At 38.3% G+C, this 22,301-nt stretch overlaps 1 protein-coding gene and 1 pseudogene across 4 annotated transcripts in view; one reads left to right on the top strand and one right to left on the bottom strand.

Annotated features, from left to right (window-relative positions):
* Positions 1–22,301, top strand: part of CDKL5 (cyclin dependent kinase like 5) — a 187,525-nt gene that overhangs the window by 30,701 nt on the left and 134,523 nt on the right. The window contains exon 2 of one of the 3 annotated variants that reach the window (XM_081222835.1): positions 3,313–3,366. The exons of the other annotated variants lie outside the window; for them this stretch is intronic. The gene's annotated coding sequence lies outside the window, so the exon portion shown is untranslated. The remainder of the gene's footprint in view (positions 1–3,312; positions 3,367–22,301) is intronic. 3 annotated transcript variants of the gene reach the window in all.
* Positions 1,063–19,525, bottom strand: LOC308609491 (cofilin-2-like; annotated as a pseudogene). Its single transcript has 2 exons — positions 19,426–19,525; positions 1,063–1,643 (listed from the first exon to the last, which is right to left on the bottom strand). The product of its transcript is annotated as a cofilin-2-like (transcript).

Raw genomic sequence — 22,301 nt, 5'->3', positions numbered from 1 at the left:
ATTAATAACAGCTATTTCTTTTAAGAAGATGTGCAGTGGTTAAGGATCCGCCTGCCAGTGCAGGGGACACGGGTTCGAGCCCTGGTCCGGGAAGATCCCACATGCCACAGAGCAACTAAGCCCGTGCGCCACAACTGTTGAGCCCCCGTGACACAACTACTGAAGCCCGCGTGCCTAGAGCCCGTGCTCGCCAACAAGAGAAGCCACTGCAATGAGAAGCCCGTGCACCGCAAGAAAGAGTAGCCCCCGCTCACTGCAAGTAGAGAAAGCCCGCATGCAGCAACGAAGACCCAAGGCAACCAAAAATAAATAAATAAAATAAATTTATATATAAAAAAAAGAAGATACACAGGTATGGGAATGAATACAGGGGTACTAGGATAAGTTGAAGACATAGTTAACACAACTTAATTGGCATTCCTTTTGGGGTAGGGGATTAAACTCTAAAAAAAATGCTTTCAATGCATAGTATTATATCCATGCTGCCATGTCACAAAAAATAGGCTTGCCAAGGCAGGTGAGGTGTACGAATGCTCAAGCCTCACAGAACTTCAGTCAAGTGCAACTATAAATAATACTGAATAGTTTACCATCTCACCAGTGGATAATACTTTCAAGGCATTCAATTAGCTTAACCCTTTGTAGTGTTCTAAGCTATTCACGTTGACAATCACATTCATTGTAGTGCTTGCTGCAAGGGAGGCATAACCAGTTGTTTTGGCTAAAATATGATGGGAAGGCATTCCTTGGGTTCTACATAAAAGTAACAGTATTAAACAGTCTAATGGGGCTTCCCTGGTGGCGCAGTGGTTGAGAGTCCGCCTGCCGATGCAGGGGACACGGGTTCGTGCCCCGGTCCGGGAAGATCCCACATGCCGCGGAGCGGCTGGGCCCGTGAGCCATGGCCGCTGAGCCTGTGCGTCCGGAGCCTGTTCTCCGCAACGGGAGAGGTCACAACAGTGAGAGGCTCCCATACCGCAAAAAAAATCAAAAACAAAAACAAACAAACAACAACAACAACAAAAAACCAGTCTAATGGCAATCTCTTGATAGTCTGCTTGCATGAATGATATTTCCTTCATTCATTGTGTTGGAAGGACCCAGTGGGAAGAGGAAGGAAAAAAAACAAAACCTAATACTATTCCAATTGACTGAGCTGGAGAAATGGAAGCTTCCTTAAGATCCAGATGGCACTTGACTGCCATTTTATAAGGGTTTTCATTCAAGTGAAACTACTACCTTGCCTTCCAATTTCTCTTAAGTGTTGAACGGTCCTTTATATCATCCAAGCCATTTACTTGCTACTCATGTTTAATACCTGTAAATTTCTTTTTAATGGCATCTTTAGAGCTAGCATAAATCATCTTGCTTTTTAAAGGTGCACTTTCAGGAGCCCAAGATCTGCTTTGCTTCCTCTACAATTATTTGTCTTTTGTCATCGCTTAAACAGAAGAGAACTGTTTTCTTTGTTTTTTTGGTCTCCTCTTGTGTAGAAGATTTCCTTACTTTCACATCATTAAAAACGTTGATGACTTCATCATTCCCTGTAACCAGAAGCCATAGTGCCCGCGGCTGAGGCTGCAGGTGGCTCGGCCTCCGGCGGCGTGGCACTGTGAGGAGAAGGAGGGGCGGCCGCTTCCCAACTATATTTTAAGATGAAAAAGGTGAAACGTTGTGTCTTTTATTAGAATAACAAGGTTATTCTGGTGTCTTATAAGAACCAATTAATATTGGACATAAAATAGTCTCATACATTAGGCCAATAGCAAGTTCCAGAATTCTCTTTTTAAATAGGCAGCTAGCTACCAGTGAATTTCTTAAGCGACAAGCAGAGATGTGGAATACAGTTTGCACATTTCTTAGTTTTGTGAAAAAGGTTTTTTTCATTGACAGAATATACCATGTTCTATAGTATGATTTTTTTTTTTACTTAAAATATTATGTCCGCTTTTCTGTATCACTAAATATAGTTAAATAATTTTAGTAGTGGTATGATTTTCCATTTATATGATGTGATATCGTTTACTTTATCAATCCTACATTGACTAATGTTAGGTGGTTTTTGGTTGTTGATTATTATGAATAGCACTGCAGTATACAACTTCTGCAGTATCCATCTTTGTCCATTTGTCTGATGGTCTCCTTAGCATAAATCTCTAGAAGAAGGATGGATTTTTGAATCAAATGGTACTCATACATTTAAAATGTTGATACCTATTGCCAGATTACTTTCCAGAAACCTTTATATTCCTACCTACTGTGAATGTGAGTTCACATTTTCCCAAGAAAGAGCACTAGATATTTGTCAGTTACTTTAATCATTACCAGCCTGATAGGTTAAAAGAGATTTCTCTCTCTCTTTTTTTTTTTACTTAATTGATGACTAGTGAGATTGAACAGGGTTTCATTGATTTATTAGACAGCTGTATTTCTTTTGTGAAAGGCCGGTTTATATCTGTTCTTTTTCTGTTTTCTCTTTGAGTGTTTACGTTATACTGATTTGTAAGATGCTACTACAATTCTGGGACCAATTCCACTTCTGATCATCAACTAGGATTCTGCATCTAATTCCTCTGTGTGTGTGTGTGTGTGTGTGTGTGTGTGTGTGTGTTTCCCATACCACCAAGCAATCCTCCATCGTCAGCTGGGTGTCCTACAATTCAACTCAATTTTGACACTATCTATCTGGAGATAGCATCAGATCCCACAAGTTAAGGGCTCAGTCCTAAAGGACTGCCCCCCTTTTCAGATGCCAATCACATGTCCAGGTGGTCACCTGGGCTTCTGTCTAGCTGGCTGCAGATTGGAGGTTCTAATGACCCCCTCCTTGTGTTAGATTAACTTCCTAGAGTGGCTCACAGAAATCAGAGAAACATTTTACTCTTTATATTAGCAGTTTATTATAAAAGGATATAATTCAGGAACCTGCCAAGTGGAAGAGATGCATAGGGCAAGGTATGGGGGAAGCGAGAGGACGTGGAGCTTCCATGCCCTCTCTGAGACTGCCACTCTGACCAAATCGCCACATGTTCACCAACCCGGAAGCTCTCCAAACCCTGTCCCTTTGGGTTTTTATGGGGTCTTCATTACGTAGTCTTGATTGATTAGATCATTGGCCGTTGATGATTGAACTCATTCTCCAGCCCCTCTCCCCTCCCCAGAGGTAGGGTGGCAGCAGGACTGAAAGTTACAACCCTCTGATCATGTGGTTGGCTCCACTGGCAAGCCACCCCCACCCTTAGGTTACCTAGGGGCTTTCTAAGTCACCTCATTACCATAACAAGAGACACCTTTGTTGCTTTCATCCCTTAGGCAATTCCAAGAGTTTTAGGAGTGCTGTGCCAGAAACTGTGGAACAAAGACCAAGTATGTATTTCTTTTTCTTGTCACAATACCACACTAACATATTAAGAGTATTCAACTTTTGTCTCTTTTTATTACTATTTTGTATATTAAGAGGTGTACATATTCATTGACTTTCTTCTTTTAAATTTTTTTAATTAAAAAAATTGAGGTATAATTGATTTACAATATTATATTAGTTTAAGGTGTACAACATACAGTGATTCAAAAATTTTATAGGTTATATACATTTAGAATTATTATAGAATATTGGCTCTATTCCCTGTGCTGTACAATATATCCTTGTTGCTTATTTTAAACATAGTTGTTCTTACCTCTTAATTCCCTACCCCTATCTTGCCCCTTCCCCTACCTTCTTCCTACTGGTAACTTCTAATTTGTTCTCTATATCTGTGAGGCTGTTTCTTTTTTGTTATACTCACTAGTTTGTTTTATTATTTTTTTTTAGATTCCACATATAAGTGATAACATACAGTATTTGTCTTGCTCTGACTTATTTCAGTAAGCATAATACTCTCCAGGTCCATCTGCGTTGTTGCAAATGGTAAAATCTCCATCCACAAAACAAAAAGACAGCCTACTGAATGGGAGAAAATATTTGCAAATGGTATTACCAATAAGAGATTAATATCAACAATATATAAACAGCTCATATAACTCAATATCAAAGAAAACCCAAGCACTCTGATTAAAAAATGGGCAGAAGACCTGAATAGACATTTTTCCAAAGAAGACATAGAGATGGTTAACAAGCACATGAAAAGATGCTTATCATCGCTAATCATCAGAGAAATGCAAATCGAAACCACAATGAGATATCACCTCACACCTGTCAGAATGGCTATCATCAAAAAGACCACAAATAACAAAAAAACTAAAACAAAAATAACAAAAAACCTAAAAATAGAACTACCATATGATCCAGCAATTCCACTCCTGGGTATATGTCCAAAGAAAATGAAAACACTAATTCGAAAAGATACATGTACCTCAGTGTTCATAACAGCATTATTTACAGTAGCCAAGATGGAAGCAACCTAAGTGTCCATTAACAGATGAATGGATAAAGATGTGATACACACACACACACACACACACACACACACACAGAGGAATATTACTCAGCCATAAAAAAGAAATTTTGCCATTTACAGTCCATTGACTTTTTAAACTATTTTATAGTGAAGCATGATAAGCACTTAAGGTATACAAGACATCAGTGAATTGTCACAAAGCCAACACTTATGTAACTTGACCCAGGTGAACACGTAAACACTGCTGCTGCCGCCCCGCCCCCTGCCCCCCCCCCCAAAGTTAGTAGTGTATCAAGGGCTGGGAGAAATGGGTGTGTTCTGCCCCAGGCTCAGACAATCCACGGTGCATTTTCTATAGAGAATTTAAAATCAATGTAACTACTGACTAAAAGTTGGTCTGCTTTTTATTATCACCATGCCTTGACCATTTAAAAAAATGTGTGTGTGTAACATCTGTTTTATTCTGTGTCTAGTTTATCTGTCCTTATTGGTTGGTGCTTGTTGTATGCACAAAGAGATATTCTCCTACATTATCTTTTAGGAGCTTTATTGTTTTGACTTTCTTTTTTTTTTTTTTTTTTTTTTTTTTGCGGTACGCGGGCCTCTCACTGTTGCGGAGCACAGGCTCCGGATGCGCAGGCTCAGCGGCCATGGCTCACGGGCCTAACCGCTCCGCGGCATGTGGGATCTTCCCGGACTGGGGCACGAACCCGTGTCCCCTGCATCAGCAGGCGGACTCTCAACCACTGCGCCACCAGGGAAGCCCTATAGTTTTGACTTCTACATTGAGATCTATAATCCATCTGAAATTAATGTTGCGTATGGTATGAGTTAGAGGTCAATTTTAATTTTGTTTTCCTTTATGCATATCCAAATGTCTTAGCACCATTTATTGCAAAGATCAAACTTTCCTCACTGGTCTGCATTTCATGTATGATATTTCTGTGCTTTCTGTTCTTTCCTTTCATCTCTTTGTCTTATACATTGTCTTAATGACTGTGCTTCATAAGTCCTGATATCTGGAGGGAAAGTCTTGTTTTTATTCTTGGAGGTGTCTTGTTTTCCTTGGCCATTTGCATTTCTTTATACATTTTTGAACCAGCCTACAAATTTTCATTTAAAAACTTGTTTGGTTTGCTTGGGATTCTATTGGATCTCTAGATCAATTTGGATAGAACTGACGTCTTTACAATGTTAAATCTCAAGAACATGGAACATCCCTTCACTTATTAGGTGTCCTTTAATTTTTAAAAATACTGTTTTCTTTAGCTTTCTATATAGAGGTTTACCACTTTTCTTTCTGTTTTGATAGGAATTTGATATTTTTTGATGGTATTATAAATGGTATTAAAAATTCATTTTCTAACTTTATTGCTGGTATATAGAAATACAGTTGATTTCTAGATATTATCTTTTATATCCCTCAACTTTGATAAACTGATTTTTTTCTGAAAGTTTATAGCTTATTTTGGATTTTCTATATGTACAGTCTGAATAATAGTTTTTTCCCTTCATTCCCAGTTGTCATATTTTTGTCCAGCTTTCTGTTTGTTTGCAGTGGAACGGTTTGCCTGAATTACGCAGGCAGCATTATTGGAAGCAGAAATTTTTCTTAAATAAGAAATTCAAACTGTGTTCCATTCTTATTTTTGAATTGCCTTTGAATTTAAACCCAAATCTCTGGATACTGCAACAGCCATGAAGCCCAGAGAAAGTTACTAGTATCTTTTGAGACATCATTAATGTTCCTAAAGGCTATATAAACAGATCTTATAAAAATCTTTATTTTAGGGCTTCCCTGGTGGCGCAGTTGTTGAGAGTCCGCCTGCCGATGCAGGGAGCACGGGTTCATGCCCCAGTCCGGGGGTGTCCCACGTGCCGCAGAGCGGCTGGGCCCGTGAGCTATGGCTGCTGAGCCTGCGCGTCCGGAGCCTGTGCTCCACGGCGGGAGAAGCCACGGCAGTGAGAGGCCCGTGTACCGCAGGGAGAGAGAAGAAAAAAAAAATCTTTATTTTAAACCTTTAAAATTTAGTTTTAGTGTTGAGAACTCTTAATGTGTATCCCAAGGACTTATGTATGAAAGCTTATCAGTAGTTTGAATAATTCCTCAAAGTAGTGGAGTCACTAGTGAAGCCACAGCATACCTCTCATGTGCTGTCTTAAGCATCATTCCTAGAAGCCACCCACCCGAGGTAGCCCAGGGAGCTCTCCACTTTGCAGAGGGCATTGGCTTGCCAAGGTAATGCCATGTGGTGCCAATAGAGACGAATTGCAGGAAGAACTCTTGGAACTGCGTGGGGAGAGAAGTGGCATATGAGTGTCAGTGTGGGGAAGTGTCAGATAGTGTTTCATGGAGGAAAATTCCAAGTTGACTAGTAACTTGGTGGGTTGCAGCTGAGGGATCAGAGTCTTGTTGCAGCTTGTCCTCTGGCAGTGTCATGCACGCCTCTCTGATCTGGAGGAGTCTGTGGGCTACTGTCAGTGAGGTAGTCAACAGATGCTGAGGAGTCTCAGGAAAAAGTGATTGCAGCTTCAAACAGACAACCTCTGCAGGCTCCTCTCCACGGGGGAGTCTGTGCTATCCTGGTTGTGGAATTTCAATGGTAGCAAAATGGAGCTGTAGTGATGGACCAGCAAGAGGCAATTATGACCAGCAAGGACTCTATTGACTATTTTGGGAATTATGGGAATGGGCAAACAGAAGCTGCAGCTGTAATTACTGTCGTGGAATGAAATCCTCACCACCACCACCCCCCCTTTCACAACACTACGCTTGATGGGTGTTCAGTTAATGTGGTATGTGTGCAAATTGTCATTAGACTTTAGAAAACTTTTAGAAACTATTGCAAGTGATGATTCAAATGTGCTCATTAAAAATATTAGTGTCTTTAACCAATCTAGCAGGTGAAATAATTTTATTATTCCTCTAGATTACAATTTTTAAAAGATCAAGTTTAGAGGTAAATCTTGTTCTAATTTTGGAGCATGATATATTTGAATTCAGTCTGCAGTTTTCTATCTTAAAAAAATAGCTGTAATTATAAACAGCAAATGGATGGGGTGTGAGACTGACTTAAGTTAAAAAAAATTGTGACCTTAGTAATTCAGAATGCTCTGTATTCTTTCCAAAATGTATTGACACTGTGAGTAAAATTTATCTAAATGTCTTAGGATTCTGTAGAAAGCCACATAGAGTAAAATGCTATTTATTTCTTTTCCCAGTGGTGGTTTACTGAGTCATTTTATTAGTTGTACGTGTCTTTCTTGAGTTGGAAGTTTATACAGGGGGCTAAAGAAATCCTTTCCACCCAAAATATAAATTCTATACCATTTTGTGTGTAGAAGCCCAACGGTGGGCCTTAAGTAAACACAAATGCTAGCTTTTACAGTTTTTAATGTGTTTTATAGAATAACACTATCTTGTGAAATAGTCTGTTTCTCAGAGTTTTTCTAAATGGAATAATTTTAAACACTCCTTAAGGATCTTCCTTTCAAATAAATTATGAGGTGACTCCTTTTGTAAAACAAAGGTTCGTTTATTAGCATGAATAATATTTCCTGATCTTTCCCTCTCCACTCCATGCATATTTTAGCTACTTATAAAGCTGGGTTTTCATATATAGTAATTTTTCTCAGTCACAGGGAGCACTTTAGAGATCGGTACCTGAATCTGGTATTTAATTATAGTTCTTACTTATGGCAGTATGTCTTCTCAATTGTGAGTTGTTTTTACGCCCTTGAATGTGGTAGGCTAACTATATGATATCTTAATGTCATAATCATGAAAGAAATAGTTGATAATTTATAAAAGCTTTATAAAAATGTATGTTAGGCTGTTAAGGTTAAGCTCCAAACAGAGCTTGGGGAATCTTTAGAAAACGTGACTTTAAAAAAAAATATATATATATATATTGTTGAATCAGACTTACTAGTATCTAGTTCAGGCCTTGAGTGCTTAGTATATATTTGTTTCTTTTTTGGGGGAAGATGTTTCTAGTGACTACTTGATAAGTTTTGTATTTTTATAATTTTATAATTAGAATTCATGGGCCCAATTCACAGAAGACTTCTTAAAAATAATTAATTTTTAGTCCATTTGTCTCTTCTCTTAGCAAGTCCCTAGATGACAAATTGATTAAAACAACACTTAAATAAACTGAAACGTTAACACTTATTAAAACAACTTGGAATAAACAAATACTATAATTTGGATTATTTAATTTGTATTTTTATGTGCTATATGTAGGAAAATAAAGATGAAAGTAATTGAGCAGTCTTTTTTAGGAATCACTTGATAGAAAGCAGAGAACATTTCCCACTTATAGAAGTAAATGGATGAAGTGTACCTGGTTATCTCAGGAAAAATTCAGCTTAGTATTAACAGGGAAATGGCTTTCAGTCATTCAATCCATTCTGTCAGTACTGCTGGATTACAAATTAATTGCTGAATTTTGAGTATATTGCTCAGGATTCAGTATGAGAAATTGAACCACTGTGAGTGTTATTGAATAAGGGATTTATTATAGTACTCAGACTGTATACGGATTGTAGGAGTTGCTGGGAATGTGAAAATCAGGAAGCAAAAGGATCAGAAAAATAGTCACTAATAGAGCCTCCTGAATTACTGGTACAGGCGTATAAGTCAGAACTTACTGGGAAAATTTTAGGAAGCAAGTGTATACAGACATCAAAGTGAGAATGCAAAGAGGATGATCCTGGGGAGGTCTGTGGAAGGCTGTTGCCTCTGTGTAGCTATTGCTTCTGTGGGTACAAAGCCCAGAGTCAGGCATCTGTTGTTGGGTCTTAGGCCACTGTTGATCAGGTGAAGAAGAGCTGGACACAGAGGGGATAAGAGGAGAGTTGAGGACAAGCTGAAACCTGCCCCAGGCACCTCTGCATTTATTCTCACCATGTCTTATCATAAGGACCTTCTAAGAGTTTAGCCATCTCTAACTTGGTGTACTATACAGGGAAGGAAATTATGGGAAACACAGTTCCCAGGTGGACCAAGTTCACAATAGAATGATCCAGTGCATTGTGCTTCCCATTTTGAGCTGCTCTTTCAGATTCATCTCATCAGTAGATGATGAGGATGTTATAATACTTTGATCCTCAAGATTTCCATTTCCTTATGGTATTTACTGAGGAACTGTTTATATGCTATTATCACTTGAGGATTTAAAATGCTGTACTTTGAATAACTTTTCTTCTTTTTCTTATTAACACTGTGGCCTTTTCCTAATGTATTTTATTATAATTTCTCTGTACCTTATTTACTGATTTTTGTCTTTGTTATTAAAGTTTTACAATCCCAATAAGTGAATTACAGGTCAGAAAATATTCAAATTTTGGAGAGGAAAACAGGTACAAAATTTATTTTTAAAAAATATTTATTTATTTATTTATTTTTGGCTGCATCGGGTCTTAGTTGCGGCATGCGGGATCTTTCGTTGTGGCGGCGCGTCTGCTCTTTGTTGTGGCACGCAGGCTCCAGAGCATGTGGGCTCTGGAGTTGCTACTTGCGGTCTCTCTAGTTGAGGCGCGTGGGCTTAGTTGCCCCATGGCATGTGGGATCTTAGCTCCCTGACCAGGGATCGAACCCGCGTCCCCTGCATTGGAAGGTGGATTCTTAACCACTGGACCACCAGGGAAGTTCCTTATTTATTTATTTCAAAATTTAAATATGAATAACTACATACTCTGGTGGATTTGGGATTAAAAATAACCGAGCATGCCATAAGACTTTCTTCTGACTTTCTGAAATGTTCATGCCCCATTCTAGTAATGGTGAATAAAAGGAGATGACCTTTTGCAATAGATTTTAATTTGAGAATGTCTAGGCTCTTTGAAATACAGAGCCTCAAAAATTTGTCAGCTAGGTTGATACATTCAGCCAGCAAAATTAAGTGGTCTGCTGTTCTCAGACTCCCACTATATCCTTTGTGCTCCAGGTCTGCTTTCTGTCTCTGCAGTGCATGTGTAACACTTTCTAGTTGATTTTTTTTTTTAATGGATGATCTGACAGGGTAGGGGAGTAAGGACATGATGCAAGATAGAAAGTGCTGAAAATCATTTTCATTTATCTCCTTCCTACAGTCCATAATGGGGTGGGGGTTCATTTGTCTATTTCCCATTTAATTTTCCTTTTTTTCTTCTCTAGAGTTAGAGAATCTCTTCTAATTTCTTTTAAGAACATTCACTGATAATGACTGAAGTATTCTGGAGAGTTAGATGTACCTCTCAGACATAGTCTTAGAATATTTTTTAAAATTAATTTTTAAGGGCTTCCCTGGTGGCGCAGTGGTTGAGAGTCCGCCTGCCGATGCAGGGGACACGGGTTCGTGCCCCGGTCTGGGAAGATCCCACATGCCGCAGAGCGGCTAGGCCCGTGAGCCATGGCCGCTGAGCCTGCGCATCCGGAGCCTGTGCTCTGCAAGGGGAGAGGCCACAACAGTGAGAGGCCCGCATACCGCAAAAAAAAAAAAAAAAAAAAATTAATTAATTTTTATTGCAGTATAGTTGATTTACAATTGTTGTGTTAGTTTCTGCTCTACAGCAAAGTGAATCAGTCATACATATACACATACCCACTCTTAGATTCTTTTCCCATATAGGCCATTACAGGGTATTGAGTAGACTTCCCTGTGCTATACAGTAGGTCGTTATTAGTTATCTATTTTATATAGAGTAGTGTGTATGTGTCAATCCCTGTCTTCCAGTTTATCCCTTCCCCTAGTTCTAAATAATAATCTTCACTTGCCTCCATCATGTTTTCTTTATTCTTTGATAGTAATTAATTGATAACACTTTTCTTTGGAGTTTAGACTCAGTAACTCACCTCTTCTCTCTGTATTTTATCTGAAAATGAAGCCTCATTTTATGTTCCATAGCTCAGGAAGTATACTTCCCATTTGTAGTCCTCTGACTGTACTTTGTGTGTGTCTTGTTTCTGTGGTTTCTTTCATGAAATCTTATAGGGCTAAAGGTAATTGAAGTGCATTTGCTTTCCTCCACATCAAATAAATGCTTTACAAATATACCTCAGCAATTCTGCTTATAGATGGCTCTTTGATTTGTCAGTTCTTGTTTTTTGTCTTGGTACAACAGAAGATGATTTATTTTATAAAGTAAGTTGAAGGTTTCTTTGCTTACAAGACTCTGTAAATTATCAGTAATGTTGATAGTGCAATGAAATTTTAGAAGTGGTTCTAGATTTAGCATAGTTCTAAATTGTTTAGGCTGAGTAGAAAATTTTCCAATGATATTGTTTCAACTTAATAAAATAACAGTGCTTTGCAGGTAATTTAATTGTCATCAGAACTGGCAAGACTAAAATATTGCTTGCTTTAAAAATGTTTTATTTACTTTAATAAAAATATTGCTCTTAAAATGCTAATGACATTTCATGAATCTATTATTCCTTATGGGTCTTGACATAAATTACTTGTCTCATTTGGGGAATTTCTTTAAGCACAGGCTCATAACTGAGATGATAAATCCCACTTTCTTGAGATATTAGCCTTCTTATTTCTGTCATCTATTGTGTTAAATTAATCTTATTATTTAATTACTAATAATAGTTGTTTTTTTATTACATGGCTACTGTGCATCAGAGGCTCTACTTACATAACCTGGAATCCTCACTTATAAGTAGGTAGTATTAGTCCCTCTTAGTGAATGAGAAAAGAGACTTAAAGAGGTTAAATAACTTGCTCATGGTCACATAATTAATAAAGGTTGACACCCAGATGTGTTAGTATTCTCAGAAGAATAGACAGAAAGGTCCAGGTAGAGGAAGGGTTTGTGCCAACAAGCAGTACACTCGGCCTGATTGTTCATCATCTTAATTAGTCTTGGATTATTGAAATAATGTTATTTCATCTTCTAAGAAGGACATATTAAAGTGTAGAAACTAAAAGAAAATTCACTTTTGATTTTAAAAATTATTAGGATATGTTAGCTTATATTAACAGTCTTGCATATGTTTGCATTATTCAAAATAGATAATAGACAATTTTTAAAAATATTTATTTATTTATTTATCTATGGCTGCGTTGGGTCTTTGTTGCTGTGCGCAAGCTTTCTGTAGTTGCGGGGAGCAGGGGCTACTCTTCATTGCGGTGCACAGGCTTCTCACTGCAGTGGCTTCTCTTGTTGTGGCTCACAGGCTCTAGGCGTGCAGGCTCAGTAGCTGCGGCGCACGGGCTTAGTTGCTCCAGGCATGTGGGATCTTCCCGGACCAGGGATCGAACCCGTGTCCCCTGCATTGGCAGGCAGATTCTTAACCACTGCACCACCAGGGAGGTCCCAATAAACAATATTTAAATTCAGGATGTGCATGGGTTTCTTTGAAATATTGAATCCTGTGTCTATGATTAAGTAAAGTGGGAGTTATTTCAAGGAAAATGATGATGCCACACTGAAGAGCAGGCACCATGGTAACCAGGAAGTTGTCTAGTTTTCCCACCTACTCTGTTGTGAATGGGGAGAGGGCCCTCCAGTCAGGCTAGAGCAGAGCTCCTCCTCAGAAGCTGGTTAGGAGAGTTTGATATAAGCTTTGTTTCCTCATTCCTATAATGAATGGGTATGGTTTATTCTAGCTTTAAGATTCTCTGATTCCTTGAAGAAGAAGATGGTAGTTTGTATTTCAGAGGGCTTTAGGTATCATATGTATGGAATTAAAAACACAAGTAATTAAGTTAGTACTGTGGAACTGTGAAGCACAATGTACTGTGGCTAATCCACATACAGATAGTAATTGACAGTAATATTGTTTACAAGTTCATTCTCTGTCAGTTACTGTTATAAATAGGCATAGTCAATTCTTAATTATTTAAGAATTGTTAGAGTGGTTTATCCCTGTATCTTTCTTTTAGAAATGTGGGTCATTATTCTCTCTCAGTTGATAGGCAGAATAGAGTTGAAATGCTGATACAGGATATAGTGGAGATATGGTATCTCGTTTCCAGGAAATTATGTTTTATCTAAGGGAAATAGATATGTATGCAAACAATAAATGTTTAATTAAGTATGTAATGAATGTCATGTAAGTGCTGTATGTAAGAATTTATAGACTGGCTTTTTGAATTTTTATCATGGGAATCTGTTAATCTTAACTAAAAAAGAATGCAGAGTTTATAGAGAATAACTTCTAGCTAGGCTGAACAGAGAGGAAGTTATAATTTACTTGATTTTTAAAAAAATGATGGCTAATATTTCAGTTGGCAAAGACTGGGGGCAGGGGTGGGGAAATGGTTGGAACAAAGGCATAGAAATGGGAAAGTGAAAAGGCATGTTCTAGGTGTTGATTAGTAGGTGTAGTTGCTTTGGAGCCAAGGATTCTTACAGTGGAAGAGTGAGTGATTGTCAAAAACTATAGTTGAATTCACAGGAAAGCAATTGCCAAAGGTTATAGTTAATTTCAGATTAAGTAACATGACTGCTGTGAGCCTAAATTTTCCCCTCTGTAAAGTAAGGTCAGATGAGATGATCCCTAACCTACTTAATAGGTGTTCAGTAGGTATTTGTTGAATGAATAAGTGAGTGAGCAAATGAATGAATGAGTGAAAGAGATGTCTTTAGCCATTTTCCTTGACATCATTGCCTTAGAAATTTGGAATTTTGGTAGGCAGTAGGAAATGAACAATTTTTGATAGTAAAATGATATAACAACTTTAGTCTAAAAAGAATAAGTCATGGTCTTTTCCTATAAATAATGGTTATGTGTTTTAAAATTTGTTTCTTTCTGTAGGAGTCAGTGGATCCCTGTCTGGACTATGAATTGTCAGGGCATTTTTGTTTTAAAATAAAGTTTCTTTCTTTCTTTTTTTTCTTTTAAATTCATTATTTATTTATTTATTTTTTGGCTGTACCTCCGGCATGCGGGATCTTAGTTCCCCGATGAGGGATATAACCCGGGCCCTCTGCATTGGGAGCAAGGAGTCTTAACCACTGGACCACCAGGGAAGTCCCTGTCAGGGCGCTTTTAACACTTAAAATATTGAGTCTTAAACTTATTAAGTATTTTTGTATAAAAATATTTTAAAACTGAATGTAAGAGTTTAGAAACTTTTATAGCAATTTAACATTTTTACTGTATTTTACAATATAATTTACATGGGATTAAAAAAAAACTAGACTATTATTCTAAATAGTTTGAGAATCTTTGGTCTGAATGATTCCAAAGTTTTTGGCTTTGGGTAGATGAAATGCCATGATTACATGAACTCACCTCTTTCCAAAGCATCTTTTCTAAGGATTCTAAAAGGATGTGATTATAATGTATTCATCTGAGAAGTGACTTCATAATGGAGCCTGAGAATACCCATAGAGCAGGTTATATTCTTGATGAAGCTGCCTTAAGTTGGAAATTAAGTTAAATCTTGAGATTCTTATATTCTCAATTTGTATGACTTATATTCCTTACTGTTGACCTGAAGTTCAGCTTTGTATTCATTCAGCTATCCATGATATCTCTGCATTTTGCAGTATAAAACTTCCCATAATAAATGACAATTAAATGACCCCATAATTGTCAATCACATAATATTGTTTTCCATATGCTCCTCTATATTCCCAGCTTCAGTTATGCCCAGTAGTCAAAGCAGAAATTTTATAATCATCTAGACTTCTCCATTTCTCATTCATCAACTATTTTTAAATTGGCACTGTGTCTTTTGAGTACACCTCCTAAAAATCTCAAATCTATCCACCTTTCTCTCCTCACTGCTGCTTTAGTTGAGATTTTCATCATTTTCTGCCTGGCCTCCATCAATCAGTAGCTTTCTGATTAGTGTCTCTGCCCTAACCCTGTTCCTGCCTCCATGGTGATTTTTCTGAAACATAATACTGATAGGTACTCATCTAAAAAGCTGCTCTTTATTTACTGTTGTCTATGGCAGTAGCCTTCAAATGTCTTGTGCACCAGTTGAATCCTTTCTTAAAATATAGGGAAACATACCTGTTGCATGGCATACAAGGCCTTTAATGATTTAGTCCCTGCCTCGTTCCTGTCATTCCTGGACCTGTGCCCTAGTTTTCAGAGAAGCTGAATGACTTGGGTTCTACAAACACTCCTTGTTTTTGGGTGTTTTTTTTTGGGGGGGCCTATTTTAGCAAGAACTTTTCCTCGAATGCCTTTACCCTTTTGTCTGTCTCATATTCTGTTCTTGTCTCAAGATGTCACCTGAATCTCCTGAGTGATGAGTGTCTTTTGTATGCTAATGGATGACTTCTGGCAGAGGCCCCTAGATGACACCAGAATGGGGCCTGGTCACCAGAAGGACTAGCCATGATTAGAAGGTTAGAACTTTCAGCCCCCTTGTCCTATCCCCTACCTCTGGAGAGAAGAGGGGGCCAGAGATTGAGTTCAGTTACCAGTGGCCATTGATTCAATCAGTCATGCCTATGTACTAAAACCTCCATGAAAACCCCTAAACAACAGGCTTTGGGGAGCTTCTGAGTTGGTGAACACATTGCAGTGCTGGGAGGTGCTGGGAAGGTGATATACCCTGGGAGGTCATGGAAGCTTTGCTCCTCTTCCCTCCACCCCCTGTAACTTGCCCTTTGCATCTCTTCGATTTGGCTGTTCCTGAGTTGTATCCTTTATAATAAACCAGTAATGGTAAGTAAAGCATTTTCTTGAGTTCTGTGAGTCATTCTAGGGAATTATCAAACCTGAGGAAGGGTTTGTGGGAACCCCCAAATTTTTTAGCCAAGTCAGACAGAAGTGCAGTTGCCCTGGGGACCTGGGACTTGGGACTGGCATCTAAAGTGAGGGAAGTCTGTGGGACTGAGCCCTTAAACCTGTGGAGTCTGATGTTAAACTCTGGGTAGTTAGATTGTAGGATGCCCAGGTGTTAGAGATTCGATGTTGGAAAAGATGCCACATATTTGGTGTCAGGGTGACTTAACCTCAGTTTACAAATGGAAACAAACCAAAGCTTCAAGAGACTGCTCAGCTTAATATTAAGTTAGTATGTGGGAGAGAGCTGTAGCTTAAAAGTCCTCTTAACCGTATCTTCTTTTGTTTTGTTTCAATTTTAACTGTAATTTCCCTGAGGGAAAGAACCTATCTTTCTTTTCTTTTAACATATTAAATTTTTATTATTTATTAGTTATGTGTTCAAATCTCTTGAACTTAATTGAATGCTTTCATCAATTAATGGCCTTGATAAAATTGCTTGTAATTTTGACTGTTCTTTGTTTGGTCAAAGTAGTGTTACTTATCCTTCTAAAGTTAGCAGGACATACAGCTGGGGAAGTACAAGATCTTTAGCTTGATTTTTTTTTTTTTTTTGAGTTCCTTCTGCATTTTAAATAGGACACAAATATCTCTGTAAATAAAAATAACTTCCTCCCAACCCATTTGGAAAATATCCCAGACTTCTTTTTCATGCCTTGCAAAGTTGCTGCTGTCTAGTTACTATTTGTTCTTTCTCTTTGAAATAAGTGACCCTCCCAGGAATAGCTTAATCACCAGATGTTTGGCCAGCAGTATTTCACTTATTCTGGTTTTGTAGTTTTTCTGAAATAGGCTGAAAGGTAATCACTCCATTCCTTCCCTTGTTCTAAAATGATTTTACTCAATTTCTCTTGAAACTTAACCTTGGTAGGTGATTTGGAACTGAAATGAAAAGAGAGAAGGTAGGCTATATATATTTTATACTGGTCCTTTATTTTTTATTTATTTATTTTTTTGTGGTATGCGGGCCTCTCACTGTTGTGGCCTCTCCCGTTGCGGAGCACAGGCTCCGGACGCGCAGGCTCAGCGGCCATGGCTCATGGGCCTTGCCGCTCCGCAGCATGTGGGATCTTCCCGGACCGGGGCACGAACCCGTGTCCCCTGCATCGGCAGGCGGACTCTCAACCACTGCGCCACCAGGGAAGCCCTATACTGGTCCTTTATTAACTGACATTTATTAATTGAGAATTTTGACATTCATTTTCAGTTTGAGAGGTTCTGAGTGTTTAGAAATGAAGCTGTGGGACTTCTAACAGAGGATCCTTATTTTTTAACTGAGGAAATGAAAGTTGTCAAGGTCAACCATAAAGCTGATACTTTGCCTTGGTGAGAGAAACCCAGGATTTAGAGTCTTTCTGATGTAATTTTCAGTCTACCACGAATCCAGAGACTTGGTAACATCAGTTTGTGACAGCATTAACATTGTTTAGCCTGGAAGCAGCCTTTGTGAATTTTCCAGATTATTTGACAGTGTTTGAAATCACTTGATGTCTTCAGGACCAATAAACTCTACCATGTAAGTTTTTTAAAAATTAATTTATTTATTTATTTTTGGCTGCGTTGTGTCTTCATTGCTGCGTGCGGGCTTTCTCTAGTTGTGGTGAGCGGGGACTACTCTTTGTTGTGGCGAGCAGGCTTCTTGCAATGGCTTCTCGTTGCAGAGCACGGGCTCTAGGCGTGCGGGCTTCAGTAGTTGTGGCACGCTGGCTCAGTAGTTGTGGTTCGCAGCCTCTAGAGCACAGTCTCAGTAGTTGTGGCGCACGGGCCTAGTTGCTCCACGGCATGTGCGATCTTCCCAGACCAGGGCTCGAACCCGTGTCCCCTGCATTGGCAGGCAGATTCTTAACCACTGTGCCACCAGGGAAGTCCCTCTACCGTGTACTTTTATCTTTTTCAATTAGTAGATTTTTCAAACTTCCAAAAAATAGCAATAAACCTCCTTTTTCAAATATATCATATATAGAATCAGTGTACAAAACAGATATAAGTGGTATTTAGTTAGAATACAATCTTAAGTTTAGTTTTGATTTATTGGAAAATAAATCATTGAGAAAATTCAAATTTGTGAAATGCTATATTAGAGTATTTCACTTCCATTTCTAACTTAAAATAACTGAATGGATGTACCATAATTCATTTAATCAGGCCCCTCTTGATATTTAGGTTGTTTCCATTCTTTTGCTTTTACACACAATGCTGCAGTGAATAGCATATGCTTATCGTGTGTGTGTGTGTGTGTGTGTGTGTGTGTGTGTGTGAGTGAGTGTTTTCTGAGGATAAATTCCTAGGAATGTAATGGCTGTGTCATTAGAATATGTTTGTTTTTAGTTTTGAAAGATAACAAATTGGCCTCTAAAAAGTTGTTATCTATCTATCTATCTATCTATCTATCTATCTATCTATATACATTCCTACCAGCAATATATAAGCAAGCTTAATTCCCTCATGCTCTCATCAACATGGTACGTTAGTTTTGGTTTTTGCTAATCTGAAAAATTGTATCTCAGTATAGTTTTAATCTTCAGTTTTTATTATATGTAAAGTTGAGTAACCTTTTATATGTTTAAGAGCCATTTGTGTTTCCTCTTCTGTGAACTATTTGTTCATATCACTTTGCCCATTTTAGAAATTGGGTTTCTTACCCCTCTTATCAAGCAATAGGAACATTTTATGTTTTAGGGTTTTTTCTTTTTGTGATGTAAGTTGCAGATTCTCTTCCTCATTTTAAAATTTCTCTTTTTCCTTTGGTTTTTGCCTTTTTCATTTTTATGGATATGTAAACTCAAGCTTAACATGCCTAAAATGGAATCCTGAATTTCTTCCCTTCCCTTAACCTGCTCCTTTTCTAGTTTTCCTCACATCAAGAAGCAGCAACCTCTATCTACTCATAGCCCAAGCCCCAAACCAAGAAGTTATCTTTGATTTCTGTTTCCCTCACTTCCCATCTCTGATCCATCCCCAGCTGTATTGGCTTCCCCTCCAAATATATCTTAAATCTTTCCATTTCTCTTCATGTGTACCAGTTTAGTCCATCCCGCCCTTATCATTTCACCTGGGTGGTTGCAGTGGCTTCCTAGTTGTTAAACCCCCAAATTGATAGCTCCCCTTCCAGGCACAGAGCCGTTCTCTACTCTGTAGCTTGTGTGATCTTTTCAAAATGCAAATCATCTGATTGTCATACCACCCCCTGAACCCATCTCCCATTCTTGTTCAAAACCCTCCAGTGGTTCCGTCTCATGATAAGGATAAGACTACTTAAACAACTTGCTGTTTTTCCAGCCTCACCTTGTACTGGGTTATTAACCATCCAACCCTTGCCACCTTTGAGCCTCTTGTGTTGGCCATGTTTCCTCCTGACCTGGGAGGTCATTTTCTCCTGGTGCATCCCTCCTCTTCTGTAAGTTTATGTCTAATTGTCCTACGGATCTCAGCCCACTGAAAGCTTTCTCTGGAAAAGCCAACCCTCCCTAATTAGGTGGAAAACCTCTGCACGAGCCCTTGTAGAGCCTTATATCTCTTTTTCATAGCACTTACATTTGCAGTTTTACACTTATTGTGTGATCCTTTGATAAACTCTGTGAGATAAGGGGTTTTGTGTCTTTCCTTTACCGATAGATTCCCGGTGACTGTCATAGTGCCTGGCATATAGTTAACTCTCAAGACATATTTATGGAATGATTGCTTACTTTTAAGTTCTCAGGTGTGGAGTTTAAAGAATGTACTGGTTTACCCTTTCTGAAAAAATGTGACTGCATTTGCTCTAGGCCAGTCTTTGTTCTCATCCTCTTTTCCCTATGGCTTTCCCAAGACCACTGAGATTCAGCAATCTCATCTCCAAAGTCTTAAAGCATTTCAGGTATGAAATGTATCTAGGCCAATGGTCTCGAATTCATTTGAAGCCTGTAGGTGTTCTTCAACAGTCTTGGCCTTCAGTTCCTTCTCTTTTTTTCCATCTGAAAGTCAGTGTTTTGTTTTTTGTTTGGTTGGTGGCGTTTTTTGTTTGTTTTTGGTTTTTGGTTGTTTTGGAGTGGAAGACAATAACTTAGACCACATTTTCTGATCTACATCAACCCAGCAAAATCTAGGTGGTTCCCAACTTCTGTAAGTTTGTTCTAAATTCAGTTATTTAGAATTTGGAGATCAGAACAAATTATCCCATAGAAACCATGATAAAATTGATACATTTTCATGCAAGTGTTTTCAAAACGTTTTACACCAATAGTGTATCTTAAATAGTACAGTGTTAGTGTGAACTCTGAATTTCTCTGATCCCAGTTTAGTTCTCTTTTTCTATCTGAACCTTGAGGCCCTCAGATTCTCAGGAAGGGCTGGGAGTTTAGGAGGGTTGGCAGTGCTAGGAGAAATATCAGGTAACTGGGTAGGAGATACATTGACTGGGTTTCCTACCTTGTGGAAGGATTCTAAGGGTAAAGGGTGCAGAGGCAACCTACATGTTTCACAGTTTGAAATTTTAAAAAATTTATTTATTTATTTATTTGGAGTACAGTTGCTTTACACTGCTGTGTCAGTTTCTGCTTTACAGCAAAGTGAATCAACCTTACATATACATATATCCCCTCTGTTTGGGATTTCCTTCCCATTTAGGTCACCACAGAACAATGAGTAGAGTTCCCTGAGCTATGCAGTAAGTTCTCATTAGTTATCTATTTTACATATAGTAGTGTGTATACGTCAATCTCAATCTCCCAATTCATCCTACTCCCCCTTCCCCCTTGGTATCCCTACATTTGTTCACAGTTTGAAATTTTTATGCTATTAAACTGTGTGTATTTTACTCATGATAATTCAAGTATCAGTTTGATTTAATGGGAACTGAATTATAGAGAATGGATTGATGAATCAAATTACTCTTAGCTATTGGGGGAATAAAGCAAAATGAAGATCCTATTAAATATGTCAGGTGGTCCCATGAAGGAAGAAAACTAAATAGGAGTGAGGAGTGCATTATCTCCTCACTTAGAGTCAACATGGAGAATTCTCTGCAAGAGAGTAGGATGTTTTTTTCATAAGGCTGTGCTTTCCACGGAAATGATTTCTTTCCGTACATGGATCACGAGTTTTAAGATGCTTTCAAACCCTCTTATTATAGCAGAAGTTTTGTCATGTACCAAATTCATTCCTATCCAATTTCAGTGACAAAGTGGCTCTCTCATTTGTATGTATAAAAACAATGCCAGAAACAAAAACAAAACTCATGATTCAACTGATTTTGTACTTTCTATGGGAAGAAGAAAAGAACCATTGAGATGAAGATTATAATTTCAGCAACATAGGAAGCATTCAAGGCTCAGACAGGTCTTAAATTCAATACTAATAATATATGAAATAAATTATAAGCCTTACATTTCTGTCAGTTCTTGTAGGTACCTGCTTGCCAATGCAGAGACAAGATTGCTTAATTCTAGGTGTCTTTCTTAGTGCAAGACAAATCCACTTTAAAAAGCATTCTGTTGTTTGTTTACAAAGTTAATGGTTGGTAATCAGAAACTCAAACGATTTTTGAGAGATTCTTACAATCTTTTTGTTGGAAGGGACCTTAGAGGACATCTAATTTAGTACACAACTCTTTAATACCACGGCCAGGCCAGACTGCTTCCAGCGGGCTCTTCCTGCCCCCTGCAGGTCCCCTTCTAGTGTGCTGTGCTTCGGATTACAGATCTTTTCTGTTCCTTGTATTTATCAGGCTCTCTAAGACTCTGTACTGCCTTGAATGCTCTTCTCACATCCCTGTTCCCATGGCTGGCTTCTTTACATTAATTAAACAGATTTCGATCAAATTTTACCTCCTCACACAGGCGTTTCCCAGACTACCTTATCTACCTACTCCGCCTTTTCAATCTCCAAAACTCTCTATCTTAAGACTGTTTTCTTTCCTTCATAATAATTGTCACTGTCTGGAATGATCGTGTTTGTCTGTTTATTATCTGTCTCCCCTCATTGTCTCCATGAGAGCAGGGGCTCTGTCTGTGTTGTTCATTGCTGTATCCCGAAGCATCTGTGGTGGGCTGGCCCACTGTAGGATCTGAGAGATATTTATAGAATGAATGAGTAACCATTGATGGTTCATCATTGTCCAAATCACTACTGAGCTGACATCTGTCTCCTTTTCACTTCTACCACTGATCTTAGGTATTCCCCCT

The sequence above is a fragment of the Mesoplodon bidens genome, assembly GCF_964165515.1.
Source record: "Mesoplodon bidens genome assembly, chromosome: X".
NCBI lineage: Eukaryota > Metazoa > Chordata > Mammalia > Artiodactyla > Ziphiidae > Mesoplodon > Mesoplodon bidens.
Note: the sequence above shows the minus strand (reverse complement) of the source record. Positions and strands in the feature narration are given on the sequence as shown.